We start from the raw sequence: 18,719 nt of genomic DNA, 5'->3' as shown, positions 1-18,719 counted from the left end.
ATAATTTAAAATTATATACATGTTCACCTTCATGTTCAGGTGCAGAGGAGTCCCACACACCATGACCTGTATTTGTTTAGCGCCATGGAAACCATTTCACTCCATTATCCAAACATTATTTACATAAAACCAGGAGGGAAAAGGTAAGAGAAAATAAAAGTGACACAGACAGAAATAATAACAGCAATTGGATTCATGGTGGGGAAGTGGGCAAGGAACCAAGAGGGCTTTAATGAAATTTACATGCACTGAGGGTATCAGTGTATGAGCAGCTGATTGCATCAAATGGGATAAAAAGAAAAAGTCAGGGCTTTGTGAAGTAAGATTTTCTTCTTCCTGCAGTAGCACCTGTATGGCTACTTTATCAGAGTGATGAATCTTACTTAAACAGAGCAGAGAAGCTTGGCAGGAAAGCCACCATGGTACAACAGGTAAAGGAGCAGCAAGGCAGTGATCACAGAGCATTTGTAACGGGCGATCAAACAGCGACCTGGAAATCAGACACAGCTCTAATGGGAGAAACATCGCTGCTGAAGGCTGCAGAGAGCTGCCTGAGGATGACATGTTCCTCAAACACCAGGATTGCTCTGAGTTCTGCCCCTCCTTGCAGCCTTGCTGCGCTGCTGCAGCCTCCCTCACAGCCTGCTGAAGGTCCTGAGCACTGCTCCACCCCCCTCTAAGCATTCAGGACGATCAGAACATTGGGCATATCAGTAAAAGCTGAAATTAGCACAGACACTTCCCTGTTTGTCCAGCTCATCAAACTACTGAAGCCAAGAGTTCTGCAAATAAAGGAAGGGAAAAGAAAAAAAAACAGCAAGGGACCCAAGAACCGCCTCATCCAGTTTTTCTGCCTTATGCAGAGATGCACCTCAATGGAGCACGGCCTCTCCCAGGACATCAGCCCCAGTCTGACATCAGCAGCCCTACCCACAGCCACAGCTCCAGTGGGATGGCTCCCAAAGACATTCACAACCACTGCTGGAACCAATCCTTCCACGCCACTTAATTAAAAGAAGTTAGTTTAATGCCTTTCACACATTTAGAGCCAAGTAACACAATGGATATGCACTCACTCCAGCCCAGAGCAGCACAGGATGGTGAACCAACCATTCACAACATGGCTTTTTCCTGACCTGACAGAGGACAGGAGCTCTCACTGAGAGAGCAGTGGACCCGAAGCCATGCTGATCCCTTCCATCCTGGGAGGGGAGCAGCCCCAGCAGCAGCACCAGATGTACGGGTGTCTCAGAGAGGCCCTGAAGCCCACCTCTCCGAATTCACAGTCCAGCACAACCACAACTAATTGTTAACTCATTTTCACAACCGTAGGAGGATTAACTTCAGCACTGAGGTGAGCATTAATTGTTGGCTGATCTCATCCTTAATTGCAACTGAAAATGCAATGCTCTTCGTCCTCCGTCACGTCTTAAGGTTTCATGGCGCTGGGGCGCCTCGTGTGCTGCAGAACATACACCCTGTTCTCATCTCAGTAATGGCCACGTAGTAAGCAAGTAAAATTATTTCACATGTACCACATGTGGCTTTCGATGGTGCGGAAGGAAAGGGACCACTGACTGCTAAAAATAAGTTATATCATCAACAGTTCTGAGTTTTGAAGTGCAGCACAACACCTCTCCTACCACACCTCCCCTGCCCTGCGTTGCACAACTTCACAACAGCAGAAAAACATCTGACCTTCGATGGAGTTCCACCGCTGGAACGATATAATTACAAGTGAAGAAATTGGATAATCAGGATTAAAAAGAAGTTAAGAAGCGGTTTCTTGCATTTACTAAAGCAGAAAACATAGATTGCCACTAACATACTGTCTTCATACATTAAACAAACATTCTCAAGTACTTCCCACAGTAGTTACTCTGAACAACATGTATTTAGCACAGGCCCACATTTATCAGTGAATTACAGAAAGATCTGGGCTGTGTGAGAAGATGCTTTTCTCCACTTTTCCCCCATCTAACTTGACAGCATGACGAACTGATACCAGGGTGGGTTTTTAACTCATTACTGCCTTTCAGCAAGCAAGAATAAGAAAGCATGGCAGGATGCACAAGGAATGATCTGCTACAGACGTGAGCTCCAGAGATCCTATTTGCACTGTTTACAAGCCCTCACCATCCTGCTGACGTCAGGGACTCACCCCTGTCAACAGAGATGTGCAAGAACAAAGGAAGCTTGGGAGAACAAAAAAATGAAGATGGGGAAGAGATGCAGGAGTGATGAGACCAAGCTGTATCCTAAAAAAATACCCCTTGATCTGAAGCCATGTCTGCTGGTTTATAGATCAGTGAACTCTAAAGGCAGAGTAAAGGAAAGGAGAGCATTGAGTAAAGAGACCACGAGTCAGAAATACATCAGCAGTTACAGGATACCGAAATGAGACCAGCTGCCTCCCAGATGGATACCACGGAGTACACGCAGGCACAGCAGCTCTTTGGAAAAGCCACAGAACTTGGTAGTCCATCACGAAGACCTCCTGATTGCAGAGCTCACAGAGCTCGGACAGCCCTGTCCCTCACTGAAACCAGGAAGCCACGTCCCCCTCATTTAGGACAGCTCGAGCCCTGACGATGAGCTCACTGGGTGCAATTTTACTGATGGTCCCTGACACAGTTTGTTATCTCCTGTGATAGATGCAGTGCTGCCTCCTTCCCTTTCAACAGTTTTATTGGGATCCTCTGCAGCTTCTCTCCATGAGCAGAATGTACCCAACAGGGCCACATGTACCAACCCATGTGTACCCACAGCTGCTGACATCTGAAACTGTCTCAACTCTTCTGAGCTAAGAAGGGCCTTACCAAACATACTACTGTATGTATTAATTAATAACAACCCAACTAAAACACACCAGCTGGCTTTTTTAGGGTTGCTTTTTGAAATTTAAAAAAAAAAATCTCTTATATTCTGTAGAATTCTGGCTCTAATCTGTTAGCTCCTACATAATTCCAAAAAACAACTCTTCTCTTACTTTAAATCCTAGAATGGCCTGGGTTGCAAAGGCCCACAGTGCTCATCCAGTCCCAACCCCCTGCTGTGTGCAGGTCACCAACCAGCAGCCCAGGCTGCCCAGAGCCACATCCAGCCTGGCCTTGAATGCCTGCAGGGATGGGGCATCCACAGCCTCCTTGGGCAACCTGTTCCAGTGCCTCACCACCCTCTGGCTGAAAAACTTCCTCCTCATATCCAACCTAAACCTCCCCTGTCTCAGTTTAAAACCATTTCCCTTGTCCTATCACTATCCAAAGCTGAGGAGGAGCAGAGATGGTGTTCTCAATAAGGCAAACTCCACTCATCACCTGCCTTCCAGGAACAAAAAGGCAAATTAATTGTATGTAAAACAACTGGAAATGGGACTACATAGGGAAGAAACCTCAACATGTGCTCCCCCTGTGCCCAAACAGCCAGACATCTGGCCCTTCCCCACCACCACAGCTTTTGTTTGGAGAGATCTCAGCGAATGCTTCCACACCTTCTCTGGGTGTTCCAATCAATATAAAAAATGAACCACACTTGGTAAACACCGTGATCACATCAATTGCTATTGTATTTGTAATTACATTCATTTATCAAATGTGCTACTAGGATGATCATAATCATCTCAACATATCCATAAAAACTATCTAACTAACATTAGCTCAAGGTGTGCACGCATCTCTAACCATGAATCATCCGTCGTGAGTTACGAACTTACTACACTTACAGAGGAGTATTTGGGGAAATTCTGAACTATTTAGAGACTCTATTTTCATTAAATATCACCTTCCTACTCAGCTGTGGTACTAATAAGGAAAAAAACAAACAGGACAGAGATTCAAAACTCTTCATTTCACCTGAATAGGAGCACATTTTGTTCCTGAGGTTCGGATGTCAAAGGGCACAGCAGACTGACCAGCCAGTGGTAAACCTGTTATTCAATGCACCCCACTAATCCTAAATACAGGTTTATTTTGAGAAAGCGAGAGACGACTGACGTCACATTCTTGAGTACAACACAGAATCAGAACAGTGCATTTCAGCTGTTTTCCCTCTCACCAGGACCACCATGATCCAATATATCCGTGTTTCTCACTAAGTCTTCAGACAGCTGTTAAACATGTGCATTAAGGAAAAAGGCTTATGGATGATAAACATTGAGTGTTCTCTGCTTACATTAATGGGAAAAAGGACTTCCCCCCCCGCCCTCCCCCAAAAAAGACAAGCATATACCTGTAAGAATACTTTGTTTTCAGCCCAAGCCCTGTTTCACATGTTGTCTTTCCCTGCATGCGTCCAAATGATGCATTCCATTGCCCACACTCAGGGAAACCTCACAGTATGTTCAATGGTAGAAACATCTGAGCTGAAAAGGACCACAACGACCATCTCATTTCAACCCCCCTGCTATGTGCAGGGTCACCAACCACCAGAGCCACATCCAGCCTGGATATAAAGCAGTTCTTTCCTATTTCCCCTTCAGTCACTGATGTCCCTGGGCATGGTGATGCACAACGCCACTTGGAAGCTGCCGCAAGAAAAATGTAAGCCATTAATAAAGGTAGAAATGGGGCACTCTTTGCTCAGCACAGTGCAGAGCACAGACCTGCAGTGACAAGGAGCACTGACAGAGCTGTTCTGCACTCATCAGGTAGGAAGTGCTTCATTTTAAAAATGCTCTATAGCTACAGGGCTGCATGCAAGCTAACAGGGCTTCTCTGGCACGATGTGGAGACTGAGCATTACAATCTGGACCATAACTGATGCTCTCAACCACCACCAGATGCTCTGCATACATCTGAGCCCTCCTGTATGCATATTACTGCCATTATGTCACAGGAAACAATGATGATGCCAAGAGCAAGCCAACAGATGAGGACCTGCCCTGTAAATCTTACCCACACTTGTTACACCAAATTCTTATATGCAAGGCTTGCCTGGTTCCTCCAGCGTTCATCTCTGGAGAAATTAAACATGAAACACAGCACCTGAGGTCTCACTGACCAGCACCACGTGTTCCTGAGATGCTCAGAAAGAACCAGATGCTCCCGAAAGTGTCTGAACCCAACCTCTGCCAGTTTCTGCACATGTGGTGATGCTGACTGCTACAGCCCAAAGCACACTGAGCCCACGGAGACCTTTTCCCCTTCTTAGAAATGGATTTTGGATCACACCCTACAGGAGCAAGTGGTGCTGAGCCGAGACCTAAACCACAACCTCACTGCAGACCTTCATCCATGGTTATACAGCAGGTCCCTAATCTTAACTTATACATCTGGTTTTGAAACAAAAGAAAGTGATTAAGTCAGATGAATAAAAGGACACGTCCAAAATGCTGCATTTCCACTGTCCTCTTTGGAACATCATCACCTCCTGCCCAAATTCCATCAAGCATCCACAAAAGGGAAAGACTGAAAAGTAACAATTCAGGAACTAATTGATAAAAATCCACTAAAAGAGAATTGGCAGTATAATCTCAGCTATTTCGATTGATTTATTAGTTAAAACTGTGCTTATAATCAATTGCCCTCCAGATAAAGAGGTGGTTTAAGCTGGGTGGTAGCTTAGATCACTTACAAAAGATCCAGGGCAAACCCCGAGCAATTATGTAGTCCTAAAACAGACTCCTACACTGAATCCATTAACAACATTTAAGTATATAAGCACTGTCTTTTGGACGTTCTGGAATATTAATTATAACTGATATATAAAATGCATTTAATTACAGCTAAGTGTGAATATGGATGAATGGCTGCGCACAAAAAGCATTACACATATCCTCAAGTTAGCATCAGCTCTGAAGCACAGGCTTTGTAACGTAGAAATAGGCCATCAATGGAGTTAAATCACATGGGAGAAGCACGTTCTACACCAAGTTAGCTTGTTTTCACCTGTGATGCGTGCCCCGTTCATCCAGTGTCTGCCATTAGGACAGTAATTAAGGCACCATGAAAGTCCTTGGGAGAGGATTACAAATGGCAGTACCTTCAGACGAACAGAAGGCTGAGAAATATCAACACCATCTCCACAATTCAGCTCCTTCTGTCCAACAGACTCAGAAGTGAGGAGTTGTCTGTTCTGTCTCTTGGCCAATGTGCCCAGCAGCTTCCCAGCATCCTCCATCCCCGGCCGTTCCCGTGAGGATGCAGTTGGCTGCTGTATGGCTACTGTATGGTGACTGCTGGGAGCAGCCTGGGGAGCCCAAGCACTGCATTCAACAAACAGGGACCTCCTGAACCAAGGAGTTAAACTCCAGAGCCACTTCCCTCATTTCTCCTTTTCTGAGGAGATCTGAAAGAAGCAGTAAGTTGGAATGGCTCCAAGCCCAAAGTAACGGCTCTGGAGAAGTACTGTTGGTACATAAGTGCATCCCTGTCTGAGTCACAGCAGCACTGCAGCCTGTGTGAGCTGGGAGGACAAGCTGTGTCCCAGGAGCAGCACAGACCCCAGGTTCCCACAGCTCAGATCCAGCACCAGGCCTGGGTAACGATGGATGGTGCACACACAGCAGGCACCAGGCACAGGGCTGCTCATCACATCCACAGCAAACCAGCGCTCAGAAACTGAGGGTAACTCTGACTAGATTTCCCACCCTAAGTTCATTTCAAGTGAGAGCAATTTGTTTGCTTTTGAGGAGCAGGAGCATCTTACTTTGTGGCCATTTGTTTTTTTAAACATTAACTATAAAAATCTCACAGCACCATATGTAACACCATTATCTTTTGGGGATACATGCATTTTTCAAACAGTCTAATGAGCAACCTTGCCTCTGCACAAGAATCTCTGCGTTCCTTATGGACAAAGTACAATTGTTCCTCAGCTCCACTGCTGTATTCCACTGTAAGAGCAAAACAAACAATCTAATAGGACTCGCTTGGCTGCACCAGCACTGCTCATAAGAGATGCAGTGCATTACTAGTACAGCACCAGCAGGCAGCTGGGTGGGATCCCAGCCAGGCCACAGAGACGAGGGAAGCACAGCATAGTGTGTCATGGAACACAACCACTGCGTCACACAACGAGCAGCACCTCACACACGTCTGCACTCTCACACACCCTTAACCCTAAATACAAAGAGCCACACGGCAGCCCACATCACAGCGTTTGCGAGGCTCGGCCGCTCGCCCCGAGGCTCAGGGGAGCCGCCTCCGCTTACAAATCAATGCTCAACAACTGCAGTTAGTTGGCATCGCTGCCATTCAGCAGACTTTAAACCAATAAGATGCTTGCCTCTCCAAGCGCGCACAGAATTTGTCAGATCCGCTCCATCGCGGGACCCCGCCGGGCGATGGCACACGGCAGCTCCCCGCGGGGACGGACCGGCTCCGCACCCCGGGATCCCGCAACGGGAGGCGGCATCGCCCGGCCCGACCGCCGGCAGAGGGCAGCGGCGGGCAGCGGCGGAGCGGGGCCGGCAGGGCGGATACGGAACGGCTCCGGCCGCCCTCGTCGCGCCCCGACGGCAGCGGGACGGCGGCTTTCAAAAGCCGGATTGCTTTTAAAAAGCTGCTTTCAGACTTCTGCTGAGAGGAGAACTCTTGCCGTCGCCAGACCCGCGTAACGCGTTAAATACGGGTTTAGGAGTGTCGGCATCGGCTGGGAAAGCGTTCCCCCCGGGGGCTGCGTTAGGCCCTTTGCACGGCACGATGCCCACAGCACGCTGCCGGCTGGGTGAGCTCGCAGGGATCTCAGCGCCGTGGTCAGACGGCACAATCCAGCAGCAGCCTGGAGTCGAGCAAACAGCGTTGTTTTGGGTACGGGTGCATTTGCGAGGGTGGTAACAAATAACCGAGGGAGAACAGGGCGGGACTAAAAGACGAGTCAGTCTGTAGGCAGAGAACTGACACTGCACTAACAAATGGAAGGACTTCCCCTTGAAAGCCACTGTATCTTTGGGCCTCTCTCCTAGGTGTCAGTCGAGAACAGTATTTTCACCAAGAAAGCTCTTACAATGCATTATATAATGCTCTTTTTGTCTAATATTTCATACCCAATACCCACACTACTTCAGAACTATCTATGCCATCCCAACCAGCAGTGCTTTGAAATGCATCCTTCAAAACAAACCCAGGCTCCCATGGCACACAGAGCTGCTGGAAGGCCTGGGAGCAGAGCCCAGCCCTCACACCTCCCAGCCTGGTGGGGCTGCTAAGGAATCAGCATAGTCTGCAACCAGGGAGATAAACACAACTCAAGGAGAACAGTACAGAGGCATCCACTCTTCTACAAGTGTTCCCCCTCCCCCCCAAACCCACCCCACATCCCAGGCTGCCACACAAGACCCTACAAGTGTTGTTCTCCTATTACAATCAGATATCAAAACAAGAAAACGCACCACTGAAAGGGAGGTGGAGAGCTGTTTACAGCAGCAAAGAACTGTGTTCAAGTGCCAATTATCCTAAACTTGCATGAGAAAAACATTCCGGGGTGAACAATGTTCAGCTCCTCCTTTACATTCATTCCTCAAAACGTGACATTTATTCCCCAAACCTTAAATATTTTCCCGTATAATCAAAAGGACTCTCCAGACGTATGAGAGCTCCACCCTACAGGAGTCGATCTCATGCAGCAGCTGCACTGAAACCCTTGTTAAAGCTGCACTGAAAAATATCAGAGCTGTGTTACTTCTTCCATGGCAAATAAGTTAACATACAGAACAACACATCCTCCCTCCCATATCCTCCCACTTGAAGATGCCCAAACCACAGCAAGGCAGGGGAAGCACCTTGCCTTTGTAAATGCTTTAATGGGAGTTCTAATCTCAGCAAAAGAAATCATCATGAAGCGAGAAGCTATAAAATCCAAAAAGTTTCTGTAGATTGTCAGATCTTTAAAGATGTCAAAGAGAAACACAGTAAATACATGCTACGCTAAAAGGCTAAGAGGCAAATGATGAAAGTGGGAGTCCAGCATTAGAAAATACCCCTTGTAAGTTGGGGAAATGCAGTCATCCTGCCAATGAAAAGCAGTCAGTTACAATAAATACTGTATGAACACATCTCACACACTTCCTGTGCCACGCACGCACCGAAGCAGAACTGTCAGGTTGTTATAATTTACATGGGAGGATTACAGATGAGACGTACAATATTTTTTTTGAAAGGCAGGGTTTTTTTGTTTTGGAATTGCCACGATCAGCAGCCATCCCCTGCGTGCAGAGCAGCAGGCCAGGCAGCAGGAAGTCGCAGCAGTGCTGCAGGCAGTGCAGGGAATGCAGCATCGCTGCCTGTTCTGCACACGTACCAGCAGATCTACTTTCTATCCTGCATGCTCGCAGGGCATTCTTTCCCCAAACACTCAAGTTTTTTCCAGCATCTAAGCATACAAAAGCACACAACGGAAGCTAGCTATTAATTGCTCCTCTCCATCCTATTTCTAACCCCTGCTCTGTCACAGATACCTCCGGACTGCTCACTTGGTACAGCCAGTTCTCTCAGCCCAAGTCGTGTAAAGCAAACCAGTGACCTCACATGACTCAGCAGACATCAGAGAGGGGAAATAAACACATAAGCTGTTAGCACAGTATTGACGGTGGTCCAGAAGAGTCAGTCCTTATTCACTTTTCTCCGTACGGAGCTTCAACTGAGCAGACCCCTAAGCATTCTATTAATTAACTCACATCCCTCGCTTCGAAGCATACCACGGTCATTCCTCAGACCCTACTGGGAAACTGAAGAGATGGAAAGAGATGTAACCTGCCCAATGTTTCTAAACACTCGTATTTAGAAGTGTTTTCCCACTTGTAAGAGCAGACTGCAGTCTGTATCAAGAATTAACTCGATACTTCCCAGCACTCTTTGAGAAGCACACACCAAAGACGACACACAGGAAACATCACTATTTACTTTTGAACAACTATTCACAAATATTGTTAACCTCCACACAGACCACCTATCCCCAGACCAATGCTCCCACTGGAACTGATGGAACATTGCACGGTTCCACACTTAATAACTTTGCCAGATAGAAGCATCTTTTTCACCAACATGTTTTTTTAATGCTCTGAAGATAGCATCCCAGCTAACACTTAGAGATTCATTAGCTGGGAGAAACTGCTGGGAGAGAGTGACTCATCAGTCTGCTGTGCCAGCGTTAGCATTGCTGTGCTCCACCAGCATCGCTCCCTTCTGTGTGTGCTGGCAGTGGGTCCTCATGGAAGCCTTACCAATTGAGGACGTGTGAAGCTATGGAAAATTTCTATTACAAATTTATAACTTGCTGGTAGAAACTTACTGATTTACCCACTGCAAGCCATTTCACTATGCACAGCAGAGGAACAAAGGTGTGTTTTGTTGAGACACCATTTTAGCGACTGTTTTTCCACTTGAAGTTCCAGTGGATTTTTTTCTCATGTGTTACACCCTTCTCTGACCTCGTTCATGAGGACACACAACAAACTCCACTGGTTACAACAAGCTGTGATGCTACATAAGACCTGAAAACCTGTTCCTCCTCCCCTTTACTTCTTCCACTGTCTCCATTTCTTCCAGTTTCAGTTCTGCAAGCTCCCATTCCCTAAGTTCAGGGAACAATCAGTGGTCAAGCAGCAGAGCTAGAGTTACTGCTGAGAGCTGGAGAACAGCAATGCCATGCTCACAGCCTGAAATCAGCAAGAACACACCAGGTTTAGGCAGGCTTTCACTGCTCTGGTGCCAAGAATGCATTGGCCAACACTGGTCAATTAACTCCTAGTCTAGCTAGAAGAAAGGACAAGTTTGCTTAGGACTGGCATCATTTGTCATGATTTCACCTTGACTACCCCCATTGTCAGCCAGTATTGTCACCTAAGGTGAATCGTTAAGGGTGAGGGTCTGCCATCTGGGCTCAGATGAGCAGCTTGCTGTATTCTGGGCTTACACTGACACCTATGTATTTTGGTCTGCAGGATGGAAGGTGCATTCTGTCTACAGCCAGGGACAGATGTGGGCCCATGAGCTGGGCTGACACCACAAACTACAGAAGACCACAGTCTATCCAGGGGGAAAGGTCAGACCTGGGAAGTTTATCAGGTAAGCCTATGAAATACTTGTTATATGCCAGAAAGCAGCGCTACCCAGAGTTTTAGTTAAGAACTTCCATGGGGAAACAGGCATTAGAAGAAGCAATGAGACATTTCAAAGCAGCATGGCGTGGTGGATTCATTTTCACTTAGAGAAAACAGGTCATTTTTCCAGGGACTACCAAACCTTGCAGTTGATTCATATCTCACACCCCGGATTCAGAGGCAGCAGGTAATCATTTATGGAAAAAAAATCAACTGCTCTACTCACAATGAAGCAAAATCCCTTCTGACAGGTTCTCAGCAACAGCAGGCAACGCATTCACAGGTAGGCCAGTAGTCACATACAGAAAGGAGAGCTGAACTCACCCAAGTGATGAGGGGGATCTCTAGCTTTGCAGCACTCCTCAGGAAGCCCAGGTCCCTGAGATGCTCTCCCCCATGGCAGACTCTTATATGAGCCCAGGGCAGTTCCACCCTGATTCCACTCCTGCTCAGCTGTGGAGCAGAGGTGCAAGCAATGTTCCTGTGCTCCCTGGGCCAGCCTCCCCCACATCACCAGGTGCTCAATCACCAGTTCAAACTGTGACCTCACAGTTCCCTCATAGCAACCAGCTGGGCTTCCTGCTGGATAAACACATGGAGCTGTTTGCTTCGTTAGAGAGGAGCAGGTCTACCCCAGATGAGTATCAGGTGATGGAGGTCTTTCCAAAACCCAATCTTTCTACTTCACAATTCTAACAGTGCTTTTAGTCATGAGGAGAGCTTCTACATGGCAACTAATGTCCTTCCAAAAACCCAAACTGCAGCCTTGCACGGTTTTCCAGCATGCTAAAGAAACTGCATAAAGCTTCCACAGCCTCAAACTGATACCTGAGCAGGCAGTCTCAAAACCTTCAGCCTCAATAAGGAGTAATAAACAGCCTTAAGGTTGTTGTTGAATTTCCTTTGTTATCTGGTAACTGGTATAATTCACCCAGAGAGAACATCCTCTGATCACAGATCATCCAAGCACTGTATTCCCATCACTGATGGCATAACGAGCAATAAAGCTCACCTCTATTGCATTTGGCCAAGCGGGGTATATTTTGATTCCTTTTGTTAGAAACAAGGTAAAGCAGACAGAGATACAGGACAAGCAAAACAAGACACAGGACTGTCTGCTTGGCTAGAATTTGCAGCAATTCTGTGAGTGTATTTTCCCTACAGCTTTCATAGAATCACAGAATGGGCTGGGTTGAAAAGGACCACAATGACCACCGAAGATGAGCAATTCTGAAGGTAGGGCTTCTCACTTGGGTTTCTGTGCTCATAAAATAAAGGCAGGACTAACAGAACTTGGCTTCTTTAAAACTCCCATGGGTTGCAGTTATTATATACCCAAGCTAAGATGGGTGAACCTGTTGGTACAGCCCTCCCACTGTCAGTAATGTTATGTAATATGAGCTGCTTCTAGCTCAGTGCTGGATTTTGGTTAATTGCTTTTGAACTCTAAAACAAGTAAGTAGGTACAAGGAGGTGTTGGATTGCCACTGGGGTGGAATTTCTGGGGGCTGCTCAGGTGGGTGTTTGGTCCTCAAGTACCAAAGAAGTGAGAGGGGTCCCACCATCCCATTCCAATAATTCCTAATGTCTGTGGCACGTGGATGGCCTGATCAAAGAAAATGCAACCCTGATTGATCAATACCAATGGTCACTGTTTGCTTTCTCTCTTCGTTTCTATAAACCGAATATTTCGTTTGTCCAGAATGCTGTAATCTCCATTTACAGCATATTATTTAAAGTAACTATTTTGTTGGCCTCATTTCCCCATAAGAGATATACAGACACTGCGTGTTGCTGATCTAACCTTTGCCTATCAACATGTTTTGCAGAAAATACCCATCCCATCTGAAACGTGAACTCCAAATAAGGAACACAGTCAACAAGTCCCTGTAAACTTCCAGAAAAGCACAAATAAAGGAGCAGATTTAATGTTTAAAAGTTGTGAACATCCATTTTTCTTCATCTGTTGATACTTTAACTTACTGTACCTATCATATATTTTATAGAAAACTAACAAACATCTCCCAGCTTTGTTATATACCTAAAAGAAGGTAAATAATGTAAGCTAGTCTGAAAAAAAAAAAATGTTTCTGTATGTTGATATTCCTGTAAACTTCCAATATCCGTCAGCTCAAAAAAAATCTATTCTCCATCAAACTGTATGTTTAAAGGAATATCTACAGCACTTTCTGTGCTTCCACCTCATTTTGAATCAGCACTGAATTAAAGGCATTGTGGGAAGCCGAGGTACATAGAAACTCAGAAACTCTTGGAAATCTGGCGTAGGGAACATTTGAAAGCACATCCATCAGAATCTTCCTTTAATCCTCAGGTGAACATCATTTCTTTTGTCAATTACTGGCATGACTCGATCCGAGACCCCCTGCCTTGGAGTTCTGGAGTCACACCCCCACCTTTCAGCAGCAGTAAGCACAGAATTAGCTCCAACAGCTGCTGGTGTCTGTGGCAAAGCCTATTTTTGAGGGCTCAGTGGAGGCAGACACTCTGAAGCATGCCAGTACACTGCTAAACAAAGGGAGCCATCCTCCCAAACACCCATTGCTTCATCCTTACTGCTATTAGCAGCAAATGACCAGAACTCCTGGCTGGAGCATTTACAAGGGCGGGGAATTCAAAACCAACATCCGAGGGTCTCCAAATTCACCTGTCATCCATTTCAGCTCTGCCCACATTACCTGCAGCAGCTGCCTTCTGTCCCTTCCATGTCCCATGCAGAAGGAAGTGAAGCGCTAACAGAGCCGTGGCCCGGCCCCAAAACAGGAGATGTTCCCTCTCACAGGGATTTTCAGCATTAAGAGTTTTGGTCAAGAAAAGGAATCGGGTAAGGAAGCGCTCACAAGCAGGTCATGCCTGGATTCCTTCAAAACAAACGTTTCAACAACCACAAGCCCTTGTACTGAGATGAAGATGCCTGGTGTCTCTCTAATTGCTCCTCCCATATCTGCCCGAGTAGCACCGTTTTTGTTAACGGATTACAATCAAATTTCTTCAATTTATTCCACATTCCTCAAAGTCTGCTAGTGTAAAGAATAACCCTTTTGAGCTACTGCCTTTCATGCAAACCCTCAGGTGGGTTCCAAATATGATTATATGATTACTAGACCCTACACGTTCACTGGTTTCCATCATATCTATCATACTTGCTTCATTTCCTAAGAGAAAGGGCCTGATTCATTAAAAATTATATGCCCCATTTAAGCAGGTTTTCTGCATACTTTACTCGGGAAAAAAAAACGCCGAATGCCTTTTTTTTCCCCCCACATAAAAGTGTGGCTTTTTTGGTGATTTATCAACCTCTCAGAGCTGGCGGAGAAGCGGCCGCCCCTCGGCACCCACGGAGCAGAGCTGCGCAAAGGGCAGCGCCCATAACAAGGCCATGGTGATGGGCACTTCCCTCTGCCCACCGTGGCTTCAGACAGAACGAGGGCCACGTGTCCTCACTGCTTGCCCTGTTTCATCGTTGTGCATCTTTATTCGAGGGCCGTGACTCAGCCTGAATATCCTGGAACAGCGGAATTCACACTGAGTTTCAGTTCAGTTTGGAAAGATGCCTGTCCAAGGGTCAGGTGCAGCCCACAGCCTACAGGGGGGATTTCTTTTGCAGAAGCACAGATTTTCATATTACTGTAATTCATCTGTCTTTATTACTTTAGAGATTTAAGTGAGGGTTTGCTGTTAGCCATGCCACAGTTAAGCAGAGGCACTTTTAATAATAGCAGCAACAAAATTCACTCCTGGGCGCAGAACGCAAACAAGGTTCCCAGCCCACCTGGAAGCCTCCACGTGGAGTTTGCACAGCGAGGCACCTTTGCATAACCTCTGTATTATGACAAATTTCAGAACTGAGAGGAAAAGAAGTAATTTCAACGCTTACCTCGCTAAACTGCTGCTTCTTTTTATTTCCTTTTTGGTCTGGGAGGGAAGCTGTGGGGTGAGGAAAGAGTGTTGGGGGTACGACACACAAAGGGGCAGACGTCTGTAAGAGAAGGTTGTTCTCATACCAGCAAATTGCTGTTCTAGAGGCACTGAAGCTGAGCACACAAGAAGCTCCCACTGACCACACGCTGAGCTGCTGTTGAAAGTATGGGAGACATGGAGCTATGGAGTTCAGGGGAGAGAGGGCTCTGCAGCGTTCTCTGCAGGAGTTTGTTCACATGAGTCCTCTGCTGCGTTCATCCAACGAGATTCTGCAGTTAATACATCTCAATGTATAATTCTGAGATTAAATTAAAAATCAAAAAGCTGAGCAAAACGACCTACCTTTAAGATGATGCATTTTGTGCAGTCGTTGCTCTCACTACTCCAGTCTCAGCTTCAGAAGACAGATGTTAATACACGAGAACACTGCTACTGTACACCACTCCTCACCATGAAAACCAACAAAAGCCAATCTTTTTACACCCAATGCAAGGAACGTTTATCCTGTGACACGCTTTTACAGCATCTCTATCTTTTATACCATAGAAACCACAAATGAATCAGACAGTTCCACGGATGCTCGTGCAGAAGGCAGTTATTTGCTAACCTGTGCTAAGCACGCAGGAATAACAAAGGCCCTGCAGCCTCAGTCTCTGTGGACGTCTGAATCTTACATGCATTAATTGCTTCTCAATTAGACAGTGCCCAGCAGAAGTGCCAATGGAAATGCATTCTTACACAGCTGTGTGAATCATTACCACGTAGGCACACCTGGGATGCGGCTGAGCTAAAATTCAAGCAGTCCATATACCAACAGGGGGTCGAGCTGTTCTTTGACTTTCATCTTTTAAGTTTTGTTCTGAACGCAGTGCCATGAGGAGGGGGCAGTTATCCCAGGGAATGGCCTTAGCTGCTGACCGAATGCTGCTTCACACCAAAGCTCATCCGGTCAGAAGCTCGGTTACTCAGATCTGTGCCTTTTCAGCCATTATGTACCTGATTTTCAAAAGCAATCTATTCCACAGACTGGCAAAAACCAAATGGGCACAACAAGCTTTTGCCTTGGCAAATGCAAAACTTTCCATCAGCTCTAACAAAAGTGAAAAAAAAAAGATCATTTTCTATGGAATAATTAGATAAATTACACAGCAATCAAAGAGTCTGATGGGCTAGACAACAAACATTTAAAGCTGGGAACAAATGCATGCAGCCACTACAAAGCTCTCATTTCTGCATTCTAGCAGCACACGTGGGTGGGGGTTTCAAGCAGTTTAACTGGATCCCATTTCATCAGAAATGCAGACGAGATGAAAGTTTTCATGAGTGCTTTTACCGAATTTCCCTCCTCTCTATTTAGTACGTCCTTTCTGTGCACATTTTCCACTTGTTTCACTATCCAGACTGCAGTTCCAACCAAAAGAACAGCTGTAAGCTGCAAACACTTTGCAGCCGCTCCCAGCACTCCTACCTGAGCTGCAGTGTTGTGCTGAGCAGCTCGTCCTGCTGATGAGCCACAGTTGATCTCGTTTTGTGCCACTCCGCACACACAGCTTTGCAATTTTGCATTTCAATGCTTTTAGATCACGGAAAGTGGCCACTTCCATACCCACTGCATCTCCCTCCCCTGTGCTGAACGTGACATCCATCCCAGCACACGGGGGAAGCGAGATTAAATTGTCGGGAGCAGTTACTGGGAGCAGAGCCTGTGACAGGGAATCAGATCCAGGAAGGCGGGGTGGGAGGGTCTGGGGAGCCCTGCAGATTGGAAGGTCTGATGGAGTTTGGGGGGACGCGCTTGGAATCCATCAAAGCGTGACATTTGAGGGAGCTGTGTGTTTTGCTTGGGAACGGCACAGACCCCAGCGAGTTGTATAATGGAATGCGTCTCCCCGATGTAATCAAAGTTGACCTAACAGATTTGTCTTTCTGGCCGTACAATCCACCAAAAATCTTTACTGTAAGGAAATCAGAACCAGATTCCGATGACAGAGAGAAAAATCACTTTTTAAAAACACAACGGGTTTAGGGAAAGCAGCTCCTACCAATTACAGACACAGCAATGAAGGCCACCTCAGGATGCCAGCAGCTCTCCTGCTCACTGCCCCCGAGGAACCCAGGACCTGTCAGCACTGCGGGCCCAGGGCTGATGAGCACAGCACAACACACCTGCAAGAGTCACAGCCCCAAGTGTGCCCATGTGCCTGCAGGACCTAAAGCACCTCCTGATGCAGCACCTGAGGAACTCATTGCTGAGCCTTCAGCACCCGCCTCCAGGTGACCCAACAGCCAGCAGGAATGGGAGCTCCTGATGCAGCCCAAGTGGTGTCTGACATGGGAGTGCAGGTGGAGCAAAGCTGTCATTGAGTTCCTCCAGGCAGAAACGTGGCACCTACTGACATTCATCAACACGTGTGAATGCTGATGGAGCCCAACTGGTGGGTGTGAGCAGAGTGAGGAGGTGCTGTATTTCAGCAGGGGTGACAGCAACAGCGGGTCACCTCCTCTGGTGCAGGCTTTGAAAAGCACAGTGTGAAGGCTCCTGTTCGTTGCTGGCAAGAACGCATAGCTAATGGTGGCGACTATGTTAAAAAAGTGGTGGGTTTTAGTTGAGAATTTGTTCTATCAAATGGTGTTACTGTGCTCATCGTATCTGATGTAGTTCCCAAGGAAATAAATAGGAGGCATTACTTTTGGAGCAACACACATATATGCATCCCAAGACAGTTCTTCCTTACTCAGCGTAGCCCAGGTAAATCCAAAGGTTGGACACTGTGCAGCAAAAGAAGGCAATGACAGTGCCTTCTGCAGGGACACCAGTGATGTGGAGCAATAGAAGATCACAAAGATGAAAAATCAGTTCACCTCTTCCAGCAACCAGTGATAGCTCAAGAAGAGCGCAGTCTTATCTGGAGGGGTGCTGCTCCCTCGGCTGCTAACCCTTACATGAAGGTGAGGAGGGGCAGATCCTGCCTCCCTCCCTTCTGGGCATCACTCAGGTGCACTGCTTGCATCAGAGCTCCCTGGGTTAGCCACAGCTTCTCACCTGGTTCTCAAGCACTGGTTCAGGCCGTGACCTGGCAATTCCACTGCCTCTTCCTAGAGGTCTTTTCTGACTTAATGACTCCACGATTCTAAGAGCATGCAAAAGATTCTTGAAAAATAAAAATAAAGTGCAGATACTTAAGCAACTAAGAGCAAAAGTGGATGCAGAAATGCGAATGCATATTGACACGTAGCACGGGAACCTAAATTAAAAGGCAGCCACAGCCAGGTTCACGGACATGCACAATGAGGCCAGTCAGATTATATTTGCTAAAACATGCTATTCAATTAATTTTTTCCGTCTTTACCGAACAACCTCCTTGATGAATCAATGCTTCTGGTAACTAACCGCACCGCACTGACATTGCATGAGCCAAAGCAGTTCTCTGGGTAGGAGCAGCAGTTCCCAGGCCCAGGAGGAGCAGCCCCTTCCCACGGCAGCTCAGCACCCTGGAGCAGCCCTGCTGCTTCCACCCGCCAGCAACCTGCACTAATTTAAAGCAGCAATATGGACGATGACGCACGCGCCTGTTTCCCCCGGTTGTGTTAGTTACCGAGATCCTCCCCGGGTATTAAATGCGAAATGGGAACTGCCGGGGCCAAATTTTTATTTACAGATAGTTACATGACTAGTGAAAAATGTTAACGTTTCTAAAAGTGAGGCTTTCCTGTAAGCACCATCAATTTCCTTAAAATGTTT

At 46.6% G+C, this 18,719-nt stretch overlaps 2 long non-coding RNA genes across 6 annotated transcripts in view; one reads left to right on the top strand and one right to left on the bottom strand.

The window, feature by feature from the left end:
• The window catches only part of LOC116227469 (uncharacterized), a 103,719-nt gene extending 92,271 nt beyond the window's left edge, over positions 1 to 11,448 (bottom strand). For 4 of the 5 annotated variants that reach the window (XR_016468080.1, XR_016468077.1, XR_016468079.1 and 1 more), the window contains exon 1: positions 11,363 to 11,448. This is a non-coding gene — a long non-coding RNA (uncharacterized LOC116227469). The other variant, XR_016468078.1, reaches the window with a different exon arrangement.
• Positions 11,449 to 11,603: 155 nt separating this feature from the next.
• On the top strand, positions 11,604 to 12,976 carry LOC116227468 (uncharacterized). The gene is made up of 3 exons (XR_004166568.2): positions 11,604 to 11,686; positions 12,203 to 12,274; positions 12,868 to 12,976. It is a non-coding gene; the product is annotated as an uncharacterized LOC116227468 (long non-coding RNA).
• The last annotated feature ends 5,743 nt before the right edge of the window (positions 12,977 to 18,719 follow it).

This window comes from Phasianus colchicus, chromosome 7 (assembly GCF_987193195.1).
Source record: "Phasianus colchicus chromosome 7, bPhaCol1.hap1.1, whole genome shotgun sequence".
Lineage (NCBI taxonomy): Eukaryota > Metazoa > Chordata > Aves > Galliformes > Phasianidae > Phasianus > Phasianus colchicus.
This window is presented reverse-complemented; position numbering and strand designations above follow the sequence as displayed.